At 40.2% G+C, this 15,588-nt stretch overlaps 1 protein-coding gene across 3 annotated transcripts in view; it reads left to right on the forward strand.

Annotated features, from left to right (window-relative positions):
• Window positions 1-15,588, forward strand: part of LOC136864799 (protein FAM117B) — a 467,979-nt gene that overhangs the window by 179,637 nt on the left and 272,754 nt on the right. The window lies entirely within an intron of this gene.

Genomic DNA, 15,588 nt, shown 5'->3' on the forward strand with positions numbered 1-15,588 from the left:
TGGCTTTAAGTTAAAACACATTTGTCTAAAATATTAGTATTTATTGAAGAAACTCATCTGTTGAACATCCTTTTAAAATCATTTTAAAAAACCATTTGAGATTTGGCTATTTGTTTTGATTTAGTATTACTTGTGTAATTGTTATTGAACCTTCGTTAACTATATTAACAATTTTATGCAGTTGATAATTGCCTATATTATGAACATTTCTCTTGTTCTCGATGTTACTGGAGTAACACTTGTAGAAAATGTATTAGCATTAATCCTATACTGTTAGTACGTCAGTATTGTTTCCGAACGGTCTTGTTGGTAAAATGAAAACATTGTAATGTGAAGTAGAATTTGAATGAACACCGTACGTTTCCAAATTGAGCTTGTTGATCTATCATAATAAAAATAAAAAATATGTTTGTTTCGATTATAATTCTGTATAAACTTCTTATTGAAAGAATTGTCACTTACTCTTCCTGCTGCTGCGTAATTGTCTAGTGTTACTCACAGCCTCTTGAGAATTACTTGTTCTTCCATTTGTGCTCCTTGTATTATATGAGTGAGTGTGGATGAGTTTGCGTTTTGCCAGGGAGTGGGAAGGGGAAGTGAAGGTAGGCGGTGCATTGATAGCTACAGGCAGTCCCCTCCACAATCTACTGTGTTAGTGTTGATTTAAGGAGCTCAAGAAATTTAAGCTTTCCCAAGTGCTGAAACTTGTGAAACTTTGCCTATTATGTCATTGTATAACTGCCGATAGCTTGCTTTTGTATCCAGAACATTACTTTTTTCTTCTTTTTAATGGATTAAAATTATCACCCTATAGCTGTTCCTGAAAGGTGTCAAAATTTAGTCTCTTCTTATTGATAATCAGTGTGAATTCATCATCTTTGTCCAAATAGTACTTAATATCTATTGACTTCTTTTGTAGAACCTCAAATAAAGTATTGCTGATTGAGAAAATCTCGTTAAAAGTTGTTAGCAGAAATGAAAATGAAAATCCACAGCCTGTTTCCAGTCATTCAGCCGGGTCAGGAATAGAATGATATATGTTGATTCCCATAGGGAACCTGAAATATTTGTCCCGAATGAGTAAATTTATAATACCAAAATAAATAGTCCATAATTGGACATTATAAATTTTCCAGCTAACTCATTCCTGGTTGCCAGCGTTTCGCCCCAGTGTGCTAAGTCGGGCTCATCAGCTGGTCAATAGCACACCCACCAAGATGCATGGCTAGTGCATACCGTGGAGGCCACTGCGTAGGCTATTCGGAGCCACTGGCAGTGAGACAAAGTCTCTCATAGTGCATTGGCACTGCCGGTAGCTCCGAATAGCCTACGCAGTGGCCTCTATGGTATGCACTAGCCATGCATCTTGGTGGGTGTGCTATTGACCAACTGATGAGCCCGACTTAGTACATTGGGGCGAAACGCTGGTAACCAGGAATGAGTTAGCTGGAAAATTTATGTCCAATAACGGACCATTTATATTGGTATCAGGAAGGAAATGAATGGAGCCCCCATCTAGCGACGAGGATAGGAAATGTGCCTGCTGCCGAAGTCTGTCGCACTCCTCTGGGTGTTAGCAAAAATAAGAAATTAAATTTGAAGCATAGCTAGATATCCTTGAGCTGTGATGACCGTTTCTGTATCCCAGTCGTCAGGATTACTACAATGGTTTGAAACAAACTCTCTAAACTCTCGATATTTGTAAACTGTTTGTACTGTCTGAGAATTATGATTCCATCTAGTGGGAGAAACTGTTTGCTTATGTATCTTTCGTTGGTTTTGGAAAGAAAAAAAGGCTGATTGCCCATTTATAGTCTTGAAAAATATTTTTCATTCTCTAATGAACAAAGGGAGCATCTGAGTATTTTTCACGTACAAGAGTTTTCAATCCGTTTATTTCTCCGACATTATGGAAGCACTGTCATATGTCTGCGCTACAAGTTTGCTTGAACCAATGTCATATTCAGCAAGATATATAACCCAACGGCTGCCAAGATCCAATGTAAGCCGATGCTCTGTGAATCGTAAAACTGCCTTGATCTGATGAGATCCGATGCTGTAAAGGTAGGTTTTCAAATACAGTTTGTTCGGGTTTAACGCAACAGATGACTCTCACATGCATGTTGGCTGATCCGTGGTATCTCTAACTGCAAGTAAATGCCATTTCCTCTCTCTAAGAAAGAGAATATAACATTCTTTTTTCCTGTTACTTTTAGAGGTTGGTATGCGCTGGCCATGTTATATGCGCCATGTACATTGCGCTGCAAGGTGGTGGGTTCTTTTTTTTTTTTTTGCACGAGGTATTGCTTTTATCGTGTTTTTGCATATTACACTACGATAGGGTAAGTTGGTAAAATATTATTTTGAAAACTTGTGTGGAAAAAATACACTACATTCAGGCTATGTTGTAAGGCAGTGACTGATATATCTTCTAATGAAGATGAAAACAGTGAGACAGTCAGTAACAGTTAATGTGACAGATATTAGCCCTAATGGTGTTATTCCTCCTCAGATTACTACTACTACTCTACTACTACTACTACTACTACTACTACTACTACTACTACTAACATAAGTGAAGATGACAATGACCTAATGTTAACTAGCGAAATGCAAGTCAACATGACTAAACTAACCTCAGTTTTCAATTTCATAAACTAAAATCAATTGGAAATTTTTAAACAAGAGATTTTAAAACTTTTAACAATAAAATACAATACAGTTTAGTGATTCTAACGTGTATGTGAAATAATTATTACTATGCCAAATACTAATTCAAATTTGCAAAATTAATTACAGAAAGTGGAAATTAATGATTCACAATTTATTTTTTTTTAACATAAAGACATAAGTGCCAACAAAGTAAATCACAGGACATGTACATGGATATATCATAACATTTAAAAAAATCTATATAGCTTCAAAACTGAGGCGAGTACAAAACCTTCAGTAAGATCTTACATTTTGGCTTAATTTAGGTTGGCAATTTTAGCAGTACTACAGCATTTTAGCTTGGCAGGGAAAGGGTTAGAATCATGCTCCGACAATGCTGCAGCCATGTGATTTTCACTGACATCAGGAAATCCTAAGAATTGCTCTTCAATCTTCCCATTTTTTGTCACGTATCTCAGCATTGTCGAAAATTGGAAGTTATTCACAATGTCTGTTGTGTCATCAAGTAGTATAGCAACAAAAGGTGTATTGGAAATGTCACGCCTTAATTCACCAAACATTACTTCCGCAACAGAATTAATTGGGTCATTCTGAAGTTTGTTGAACGTTCCTGTCAACGTAGTTTCGGTTTGCAAATGGTCTGCAAGTCTCGAAATTATATTCAGAAATCAACTCGAGGCCGATGACCTAGATGTTAGGCCCCTACAAACAAAGAGAAAATCAACTTGAGCATCTGGACATAATTTCCTTTAAGTGAACTGCTGCTGTCATCATGCTCCCTGAATGGTAATTCATACTTTGTTTAAAAAAAAAAAAAGTGGCATTAATCAGACACACTAGTATTTGCCTACTCTTTTTCACATTTTCGTTGTGCATTGCAATGTTGTTCATCTAGCTGAGTATCAATTCTTGAAAGACTGTATGTCTTAAAAACTGTGATAGCATTAAGATGACTGAGTTTTACATGACGTCCATCACTGAAACCTGAAACATTCCAAACTCCCTTTCCCATAAAAACAATAAACATGGCGAGCAATACAGTTTTGTTCGACAACTACCCCGTTAGCCATTCCACACCCATGTCACGGATGCAGATGTTGAAACAGCTTCCCTTCATTCCTGGCATCGACTAATGAAATTATCCATCACTCTTCTTAATTCTCTCTGTCTGCCAGATGAGATCTAGATGTACCCTGCCAGATGCCTTTTTGTGGTCTAAAAAAATTTCAGCTGGATGTTTTAATCTTCTCTTAATGCCATTCTAGGATTAATCTGGCTTCGTGGATGGCCCTTTTTGTTCTGCTTCCTTTGACAAATCCGCATTGGCTCAATGTCATAGAAACAATGTAACAAAAATGAACATCCTTATCTTGAGTAGACATTAAATCACATTGATCCAGCCGAGAAACACTGCAACTGATGCATCACCTCCACCTAATATTGGAGGCATTTTAAGCCTACTGTTGGGTAGACGCAACTGCACTGGAGTACATACGGCCCTAGGAGCCACTTCACTGAAGTAAGAAACGCTGCTATATAAAGATTGTTCCCCATAGACCTCTTCGTCCGTTTTAATGAGGGAGTGTTCTTTATCATTCATTTAACAGTGAAGTTTTTATTGTATTATTTGATTTTAACTCTTGTACGCTTAGCAAGCTGATCTATTGGCTCAAGTGGTATTGCTTAAAACACTCAGCATGCCAATCTATCGGCTCTGTGTTCGGATGGCTGTATTAGTACCTTAATGGACTCCCAGATGTCAGGAAAGACAGCAATAATAGCTTTTGGATTTAGTTTACACTTTTCTCGAGATAGAGGCACTGAGCTCATCTATTTGAAACAAATGAAGTTATCAAACCACGTATGTTTTTTGCTAGTTGCTTTACGTCGCACCGACACAGATAGGTCTTATGGCGACGATGGGACAGGGAAGGCCTTGGAGCGGGAAGGAAGCGGCCGTGGCCTTAATTAAGGTACAGCCCCAGCATTTGCCTGGTGTGAAAATGGGAAACCACGGAAAACCATCTTCAGGGCTGCCGACAGTGGGGTTCGAACCTACTATCTCCCGAATACTGCATACTGGCCGCACTTAAGCGACTGCAGCTATCGAGCTCGGTCCACGTATGTTTACCGCATGACGAGTTGAAGTGTACTGCTTGAAGCTTCAAAGTATGTGTTTTCCTTCATTATATTGTTTCTATTTTAATAGTAGTTTATTGTTATATTTTGTCTATATTCAACATTTATCGGTGTTCTGAAATGGGGTTTAGTTTAACATTTCATGTTACTAGATTTTCGTGCCCCGAGTAGGCCTAATTTTTTTTTTAAATGGCTTGGCCAAGTTCTAGGCAAAATAATTCCGAAGTCTTGGATTATTTAGATACTTTAGATGATGACAGTGACTTTATAGCCAAGAGTGATTAGGATTTTATAGGTAGTGATGATAGTGATCCGGAAACACCCCCAATAAATGCCTACAGAATATCTGACAGTGATGATGATGATGATGATGATGATGTGGATGATGAAGACTTCAGGGAGATTCTTTCACCTGAAAATCCTCTCGCTCTCCCATTTCAATATCATGAATTATCTGGGCCAAATCGCATGCCACTTCCTGAGTCTCTTCCAATAGCCTACTTCCTTTTGTTTTTCACAAATTTTATTCTTTCTCTTATGATGACAGAATCTAATCGATATGCCTAGCAATTCATCACGAGTAAGAGAGATAATGTTCTCGCCCTCGCCTCTTTAAAAAAATTGGTTCAGGATCACACTGTCTGAAATGAAAGGATTTATTGCATGTCTTCTTAACATGGGTATCAACAGAAAATCAACCATTGCCTCTTACTGGTCTACATTGCCTTCTCAGTTCAACCCATGGTTCCCTAAAATGTTTACTAAACATAGGTTCTCCCACTTTGTGCGGTTGTTTCATCTTGTCAACAATGAGGGATTGCCAGAGCCAGGAGAAACAGGATCCCTGTGCAAATTATCAACCATTAGTGGAATATGCCAACAGGATATTTAGGCACCACTATACAACCCATCATGATATTAGCATTGATGAGTCTCTTGTAGGAACTAAAAATAAAACCAGCCTTCTCCAATTTCTGTCCAACAAACACCACCACCAGTGGGGAATCAAATTTTGGATGTTGTGTGATTCTGTTTCCATTTACTGCCTGGGTTTTTTTTTACCTACAGGGGTGCAAGATCCGAAGAAGACAGAGACAGTATTATAAAACATGGGTTGGGATACATCATTGTGAAAAAGCTCCTAGTGATGGGTGGTTACCTCAACAAGGGTTACCATGTCTTTGTTGACAACTATTTCATGTCTGTACCACTTGTGCACCATCTACACTTTCTCAGTACGTCTATAACAGGAACTGTTAAGAGAAATAGGAAATATTAGCCTCAGAATTTTTTAAAGTAAATTTTCTATTGCACAGAAACAGTATTTTAGGCCAGGTCCAATGTTAGCGTGTGCATTCCGAGAAAAGGAGTCCCAGAAAAACCCAGTCATTCTCCTATCTAGCTATGCAATAGCCCAAAAACAGGAAATTCCAGCAACCCACAACAGTGCCAACAGCAGTTATCAATCAGCAATAATAACATCCTATACTAAATTTATGGGTGGGATTGACACCTTCGACACGTTGCACAGTTACCTTGATGAGAGGCGGACTCTACGGTACTGGGAGAAGGTGGCTTTCAACATCATTGCTAGACTGGTACTGAACAGCTACATTCTTTATAAGGAAAACAGTAAGGGATCAGGAAAAATAAATTCTAGACTGCACTATACGGTATCAGTAATTGAGAGCCTAGGGGAGGAGTGTATTAGCACAAAATTAAGTGCCATGCATGATCAAAGAGGACCAAAGATGGTGAGAAAGCTTCCTGAGGAGGAGGAGTCCAACTGTATTGTATGCAGCACTAAGAAAAAGAGGAGGGGGGCCAGAATAGTATGGACTAGGTGTAACAAGGGTCTGCATGGAGAGTGTTTCCAAAACACAAATGCTGACTCTGGAAGGTATGTATACAGTTCTATATGTCAGATGCTATAACTCACGACTAAATAAGAATACGAAAAACCAAATTATGTCATGTTATACAGAATTAAATGCTCTTACTTTCAGAATGGCTGATCAACAATATCACTAAAGAACACATTACCTTTTTAGTATATGTAAACCGATTTTTATTTTTTGTAATATATTTTCTAATTTTCAATTTTTTTTGTAGTAAATATGCCATGAACAATTTTGGGATATTTTTTTCCTTCGAAAACTACACAGTTCCAAAAAAATGGGAACATGTTCATTTTCAGAATACAAACGGACTTGTCCAAATAGGGGCGAAAACAAAGTGATAACAGTCCTCCAGGGTGGATTTTTATACAGTTGGAGAGCTTCAGTATGGTGTATGTCCTCCATGAGCATTTATCACAGCTTGGCATCTACGTGGCATGCTCCGTATAAGTCAATGGAGGTCACGTTCTTCAATGAGAGCCTGTTCGAGGTCTTGGAGAGTCCGTAGTGGAATAGGACGCCCACGAACACTTCTGTCAAGCCTATCTCACAGATGGCTCGATGGGATTAAGGTCAGGACTCACTGCTGGCCATTCCATCTCTTGAATGTCCAGTTCTTGCAAGACAGCTCTGGTGATGCCTGCTGCATGAGCCTTGGCATTGTCATGCATGAGTATGAGTTCAGGCCCAACATCGTATGTAGCAACCAACACATGCTGTAGCAGAATCTGCTTGATGTACCCCACAGCAGTAAGATTATCACGGTCAACTACAAGATCCGTATGGCCATCAATACTGATGCCACCCCACACCATCACAGAACCTTGTCAGAATCGGTCGCCTTCCTGGACAACATTTGGCATGTTGCTCACCATGGCATCTCCATACACGCTGACGTCCATCACTTTGTGTCAGGGGAAATCTGGACTTGTCTGTGAACAACACAGGTATTGAAAAGGTGGAACCTCTTGTCGATTTATTCTTATAACAACACAGGTCTCCGTTGGCGAAGTTGCCAGTTTACGTGGGTACGGGCAAACAGAAGGCGAGCTGCGCGATGTTGCTGCATTAAACGGGGCACTCGAACGGGACGTCTGGTTCATAAGGACACTTCTCTTAACCTGTTCCTTACTGTCTGGTCAGACACCGTGACTCCAGTGACCCTCCTGAGGTCTTGTTGCAGTTCTCTGGCAGTTACTGAACGACGCCGCAATGCACAGATGGTCAGATATCGGTCATCCTGTGGGGTTGTCATGCGTCCACGACCTTGTCCAATCCTCCTTACAAACTGGCCTGTCTCATTGTAGCGATTCCACAAGCGTTGAATAACTGAGGGAGAGATATTGAGATCCACAGCAACACGACGAAAAGTCCATCCTTCCTGGATCAAAGTGACAGCGCTTGTGACTTGAACCTCATTAAGATATCTCGTGGGATGTGCTGGTTTACATACAACATGCTCAGATGACCGCAGTAGTCTATGTACCTCACAATGACACACGGACGCACCGCTTTTCACTTTGTTTATGAGGGGTCATCTGACAGTTTAATGCATTGCTATGCCTATAGATGGAGTATAACTTCGATTTGACATACCCTGAGTAGCTAACGTCTCAACAGACGTTACAAAGCATGTCCCCCTAATTTTTTTAAACTATGTATATTGAATAGTGTACTGTTGTGATTTTTTCAATTTTGTATCTGGGGATTTCTTTATATAGCAATTTTTTACATTTTAACATACATAATCATGAAAAATGGCCTAATTGTTTTGGGCTTGACTAGTGAAAATAGCCTGAGAGCAAAAGGTTTAATGGTTCTTTTTTTTCTAAACTATGCTTTTAATTTTTGACTATGTTTTTATCTTCTGCATCTTTTTTAAAATTTTTATTTGTATATTTTCAACTGTCCATTGCTTTTTACTTTGGGAACAACGCGTTATTCAATTCTGTTACATTTTATTTATGTTTTAATCATTTTAGCTGGCCCTGTGGTGTAGGGATAGCGTGCCTGCCTCTCACCCAGAGGCCCCGGGTTCGATTCCCGGCCAGGTCAGGGATTTTTACCTGGACCTGAGGGCTGGTTTGAGGTCCACTCAGCCTACGTGATTAGAACTGAGGAGCTATCTGACGGTGAGATAGCGGCCCCGGACTAGAAAGCCAAGAATAATGGCCGAGAGGATTAGTCCTACTGACCACACGACACCTCGTAATCTGCAGGCCTACGGGCTGAGCAGCGGTCGCTTGGTAGGCCAAGGCCCTTTAAGGGCTGTAGTGCCATGGGGTTGGGTTTGGTTTGGTTTGGTTTTAATCATTTTATTGAAATAAGGCATACTGAATAGATCCACTGATTATTGTTAATTCATAATCATTTTCCTTATAATTTTAATCCTAGTCATTGGTTAATTTTAAGATTACATTTCATCTTATACCATCAGGGGCCAATGATCTAGGCGTAAGGCCTCTTTACACAACAATCATAATCATAAAGATGATTCTTCCACTTTGACATTGGGGTGTCCATCTTCTTCTGTAACCCTGGAAAGGGAACCTTTATGATTTACTACCAGCCAGGCCAAATGGACCAAAGTTTCCTGGACAGGTGGTACTCCCCTCTCACTCACCCTTTTTGTGGCTTGTGACAGGCATGTAACTATCTATGTGGCCTCATTCGGTTCTACACGTCTTGCCTTCAAATCATTAGAAAACAAGTGTAACCATCAACATCTCGGTCTCCCACTAATTCTCTTACCTCTTACCTATCCTCCTCCATTTGGGTCACATGACCCCACCACCAAAGCTGGCTGAGGCATCAGCTTCATCCATAGAGTTCATTCCTAACAGCCTTTATCTTCTCATTCAGAGTACCCTCCCGTTATTGTTCCCACTTGTTTGTACCATCGATCATTCCTGCTACTTTTATGAATGCTACTTCTCACTTACGAATAAAATATCCTGAGTTCACCCAGCTCTCACTCCTGTACAGCAAAGTTGGTCTGAAAACAGACCAGCGTAAAGATTGTTTTGTCTGGGAGCTGACTTCCTTCTTACAGAATACTGTTCATTGCAACTGTTGCACTCTTGATTCAGTCTCACTTACTACACTACCATCCTGGAGAATACACATCCTAAATAGTTGAAATGATCTATCTGTTCCAGCTTTGTATTCCCAACCTGACAGTCAGTTCTTTTAGCTTCCTTCCCTGCTGACATGAATTTAGTCTTGGAAAGGCTAATTCTCATATCATACTGCACCTATTTTCAAGTTCCACGATATTAGATTGCAGACTTTCAAAGTTATCGGCACAGGCCAAACTGCTTACTACATTTCTAACTTACAGAATACCGAGCGAGTTGGCCTTGCGATTAGGGGCGCGCAGTTGTGAGCTTGCATCCGGGAGATACTGGGTTCGAACCCCACTGTCGCAGCCCTGAAGATGTACCTTAATTAAGGGCGCGGCCACTTCCTTCCTGCTCCTAGCCCTTTCCTATCGCATCGTCACCATGAGACCCATCTATGTCGGTGTGACATAAAGCAAGTAGGAAAAAAAAAACACAAAGAAACTCACAGAATCGCTCCCTGCCACCTTCTCTTTCAGCAGATGATCCATGTTGTTGTTGTTTGAGTCATCAGTCCATAGACCGGTTTGATGCAGCTCTCCATGCCACTCTATCCTGCGCTAATCTTTTCATTTCTACGTAACTATTGCATCCTACATCTGCTCTAATCTGCTTGTCATATTCATACCTTGGTCTACCCCTACCGTTCTTACCACCTACACTTCCTTCAAAAACCAACTGAACAAGTCCTGGGTGTCTTAAGATGTGTCCTATCATTCAATCTCTTCTTTTCGTCAAATTTAGCCAAATCGATCTCCTCTCACCAATTCGATTCAGTATCTCTTCATTCGCGATTCGATCTATCCATCTCACCTTCAGCATTCTTCTGTAACACCACATTTCAAAAGCTTCTATTCTCTTTCTTTCTGAGCTAGTTATCGTCCATGTTTCACTTCCATACAATGCCACGCTCCACACGAAAGTCTTCAAAAACATCTTTCTAATTCCGATATCAATGTTTGAAGTGAGCAAATTTCTTTTCTTAAGAAAGCTCTTCCTTGCTTGTGCTAGTCTGCATTTTATGTCCTCCTTACTTCTGCCATCGTTAGTTATTTTACTACCCAAGTAACAATATTCATCTACTTCCTTTAGGACTTCATTTCCTAATCTAATATTTCCTACATCACCTGCCTTCGTTCGACTGCACTCCATTACTTTTGTTTTGGACTTATTTATTTTCATCTTGTACTCCTTACCCAAGACTTCATCCATACCATTCAGCAACTTCTCGAGATCTTCTGCAGTCTCAGATAAAATAACATCATCGGCAAATCTCAAGGTTTTGATTTCCTCTCCTTGGACTGTGATTCCATTTCCAAAATTCTCTTTGATTTCCTTTACTGCCTGTTCTATGTAAACATTGAAAAGGAGAGGGGACAAACTGCAGCCTTGCCTCACTCCCTTCTGGATTGCTGCTTCTTTTTCAAAGCTCTCGATTCTTAACACTGCAGACTGATTTTTATACAGATTGTAGATAATTCTTCGTTCTCGGTATCTGATCCCTATCATCTTAAGAATCATAAATAGCTTGGTCCAATCAACATTATCGAATGCCTTTTCTAGATCTACGAATGCCATGTACGTGGGCTTGTCCTTCTTGATTCGATCCTCTAAGATCAGACGTAAAGTCAGGATTGCTTCACGTGTGCCTACATTTCTTCTGAAGCCAAATTGATCTTCTCCCAACTCAGCTTCTACTTGTTTTGCCATTCTTCTGTAAATAATACGCGTTAAAATTTTGCAGGCATGAGATACTAAACTAATGGTGCGGTAGTTTTCACACCTGTCAGCACCGGCTTTCTTGGGAATAGGTATAACAACATTCTTTCGAAAATCGTATGGGACTTCTCCTGTCTCATACATCTTACACACTAAATGAAATAACCTTGCCATGCTGGTTTCTCCTAAGGCAGTCAGTAATTCAGAGGGAATGTCATCAATTCCAGGTGCCTTGTTCCTATTGAGGTCACTCACAGCTCTGTCAAACTCTGACCTCAAAATTGGGTCTCCCATTTCATCAGCATCAACAGCCTCTTCATGTTCCAGAACCAAATTATTTACATCTTTACCTTGATACAACTGTTGGATATGCTCCTGCCATCTTTCTGCTTTGTCTTCTTTCTCTAGAAGTGGCTTTCCATCTGAGCTCTTAATATTCATACACCTAGATTTCCTTTCTCCAAAGGTTTCCTTGATTTTCCTGTATGCAGCATCTACCTTACCCAGGACCATACAGCCTTCGACATCCTTGCACTTCTCCTTCAGCCATTCTTCCTTAGCTACCTTGCACTTTCTATCCACTTGATTCTTTAATCGCCTGTATTCTTTTCTGCCCTCTTCATTTCTAGCATTCTTGTATTTTCGTTGTTCATCAATCAGGTCTAGTATCTCCTGAGTTATCCACTGATTCTTAGTTGATCTTTTCTTCCTTCCTAAGATTTCTTCAGCAGCCCTACTGACTGCATTCTTCATGACTCTCCACTCTTCCCCTATAGTGTTTCCTTCAGCATTTTCATTTAGTCCTTGTGCAACATGTTCCTTAAAACAATCCCTCACACTCTTTTCTTTCAAATTGTCTAGATCCCATCTTTTTGCATTCTTTCCTTTCTTCAATTTCTTCAACTTCAGGTGGCATTTCATGACCAACAAGTTATGGTCAGAGTCCACGTCTGCTCCTGGGAAAGTTTTGCAATCCAACACCTGGTTTCTGAATCTCTGCCTAATCATAATGAAGTCTATTTGATACCTCCCGGTGTCTCCAGGTCTTGTCCACGTATACAGCCGTCGTTTGTGGTGTTTGAACCAAGTATTGGCAAGGACTAAATTATGATCAGTGCAGAATTCAACCAGCCGACTTCCTCTTTCGTTCCTTTGTCCCAATCCAAATTCTCCTACTGTATTACCTTCTCTTCCTTGGCCTACCACTGCATTCCAGTCTCCCATCATAATTAGATTCTCGTCACCTTTTACATATTGTATTAAATCTTCTATCTCCTCATATATTCTTTCGATTTCTTCATCATCCGCTGAACTAGTAGGCATATAGACCTGCACTATAGTGGTGGGCATTGGTTTGGTGTCTATCTTGACGACAATAATTCTTTCACTATGCTGGTCGTAGTAGCTTACCCGCTGCCCTATTTTCTTATTCATTATTAAACCAACTCCTGCATTTCCCCTGTTTGATTTTGTGTTGATAATTCGGTAGTCGCCTGACCAAAAATCTTGTTCTTCCTGCCAACGTACTTCACTTATACCAACTACATCTAACTTTAGCCTATCCATCTCCCTTTTCAGGTTCTCTAACCTACCACAACGATTCAAACTTCTAACATTCCACGCTCCGACTCGCAGAATGTCAGTATCCATCTTCCTGATGATCGCCCCCTCTCGTGTAGTCCCCACCCGGAGATCCGAATGGGGGACTAGTTTACCTCCGGAATATTTTACTCGGGAGGAAGCCATCATCAGTACATCATTCATACAGAGAGAGCTGCATGTCCTCGGGAGTTAGTTACGGCTGTAGTTTCCCGTTGCTTTCAGCCGTGTAGCAGTATCAACGCAGCTAAGCCATGTTGAGTATTATTACAAGGCCGTATCAGTCAATCATCTAGACTGCCGCCCTTGCAACTATCGAAAGGCTGCTACCCCCCTTTCGATGAACCATTCGTTAGTCTGGTCTCTCAACAGATACCCATCCAATATGGTTGCACCTGCGGCTTGGCTATCTGCATCATTGGGACACGCAAGCCTCCCCACCACGGCAAGGTCACATGGTTCGCAGAGGAGGATGATCCATGTAACATATGAAAAACAAAGGTGAAAGTTTATAGCCTTGTCTAACCGCTGTAAGTATCTTGAACAAAGAACTCGTTCTATCGTCAATTCTCACTGCAGCCCAAATTTCAGTATAAATGCCTTTGATTGCTTTTAATAATCTACACTTAATCCCATAATCCCTCATTACTGCTAACATCTTTTCTCTCAGTACTCAGTTACATGCCTTCACTAGGTCTATGAAACATAAACATACCTGCCTTCTCTCATAACACTTTTCAATTACCTGGCGCATACTGAAAATCTGATCCTGACGGCTTCTCTGTGGTTTGAAACCACCCTCGTTTTCATCAAACTTACCCTCAAACACTAATCACACCCTCCATTCCAAAATGACAGTGAATATACTGGTATACTGATCAATGAAATACCTTTATAGTTTTTGCAATCCTTTCTCTTCTCCTGCTTATAGGTAGGTGCAATTACTGCTCTCGTCCAATCAGAAGGCACCTCATAACATTCCATGCTGATCTTATTACTCTATAAATCCATTTCATCCCTGATTTCCCACTATATTTCACCATTTCAGTTCAGATTTCATCTACCCCTGCTGCTTTATGTGAGTGGAGTTCATATTTCATCCTTTCCACTTCCTGAAGCATAATTTTACTGACATCATTGCCCTCCTCCCCATGAGCTTCGGTTGTTTGCAACATCAACAGTATGATTTCCTTTTACATTGAGAAGATATTAAAAATATTCCTTCCACCTGTCCAGTGATTCCCTGATCATTTCCCCTTTCCATCCCTTTAGAGATCCTTTACTGTTGTCCAGAAAGGTTTCCCAGCTGTTTGACCTAGCCTTTCCAGGTTACTACCAAAATTTTCCCACGATGTCTTCCTGGATTCAGCAATTATTTGTTTCGCTCTTTCTTTCATCTACTACAATTCCCTGGCTTTATCAGTCCTTTTTTGAAGCCATTTCTGATATGCCTTCCTTTTACATCTACAAGCTGCCCTAGCTTCATCTTTTCACCAAGATGTTCACTTTTCCCATCTTTACACACAGTCGTTCCATGGCATTCCCTTGCTGTTTGTACTACAGCATCCCTGTATGCCACCCTGAACCTGCTTATTGTCTATTGACAGGCACTTTTCACTAATCATATATACATTCACTTTGGTCTAATTTCCTCATTCTGGAAATTCTCTACCCTTATTCATCTGCAGACAGATTCACTTTTTCTGTCCTATGCCTAGAGATACTTAGTTTACTACAAATTAGATAGTGGTCTGTATCATCAAAAAATCCCTGGAATACCCACACATTACTAACAGATTCCTGAATTCAAAGTCATTTATGATGTAGTTTATTATGCATCTGGTGCCCTTACCCTCGCATGCTTAATGGTGAATAGTCTTATGCTTGAAGAATGTATTCGTAACTGCTAATCCCAAACTAGTACAGAAGTCCAGTGAACACTTCCTCTTCCTATTAGCTTCCATATCTTCCCCATATTTTCCCATTACCTTCTCATATCCTTCAGTTCTATCTTCAGTTCTCTCATTGAAATCACCCATTATCACCATCCTGTCCATTCTGTTGATTCTGACTACAGTGTCAGTCAGTGCTTCACAAATCTTGTCAATTTCATTCTCACTTGGTAAACAGATTGAAACCATTTTTGTCCTAATTCCTCCAACTGCCAAATCTATCCACACCATTTGCTCATTTACTTGCCTCACTGCAATTGTTGCCTGCAGTAGTGTTCCTGATGAACAGTCCTGCTGTACACTCTGCCCTTCCCATTGTAACATCTGTTAAGAACACTTTATAATCTCCTATCTCTTACCTTCCCTTAGCCAAACATAATAAACTCCTAATACATCTAGATGCATTCTCTTTGCTGACTCAGCCAGTACCACTTTAATTCTTCTCTCTGTAATCTCTGTTAATGTTGATAGCTCCCCATAGATTTCCTT

Source organism: Anabrus simplex, chromosome 2, assembly GCF_040414725.1.
Source record: "Anabrus simplex isolate iqAnaSimp1 chromosome 2, ASM4041472v1, whole genome shotgun sequence".
Lineage (NCBI taxonomy): Eukaryota > Metazoa > Arthropoda > Insecta > Orthoptera > Tettigoniidae > Anabrus > Anabrus simplex.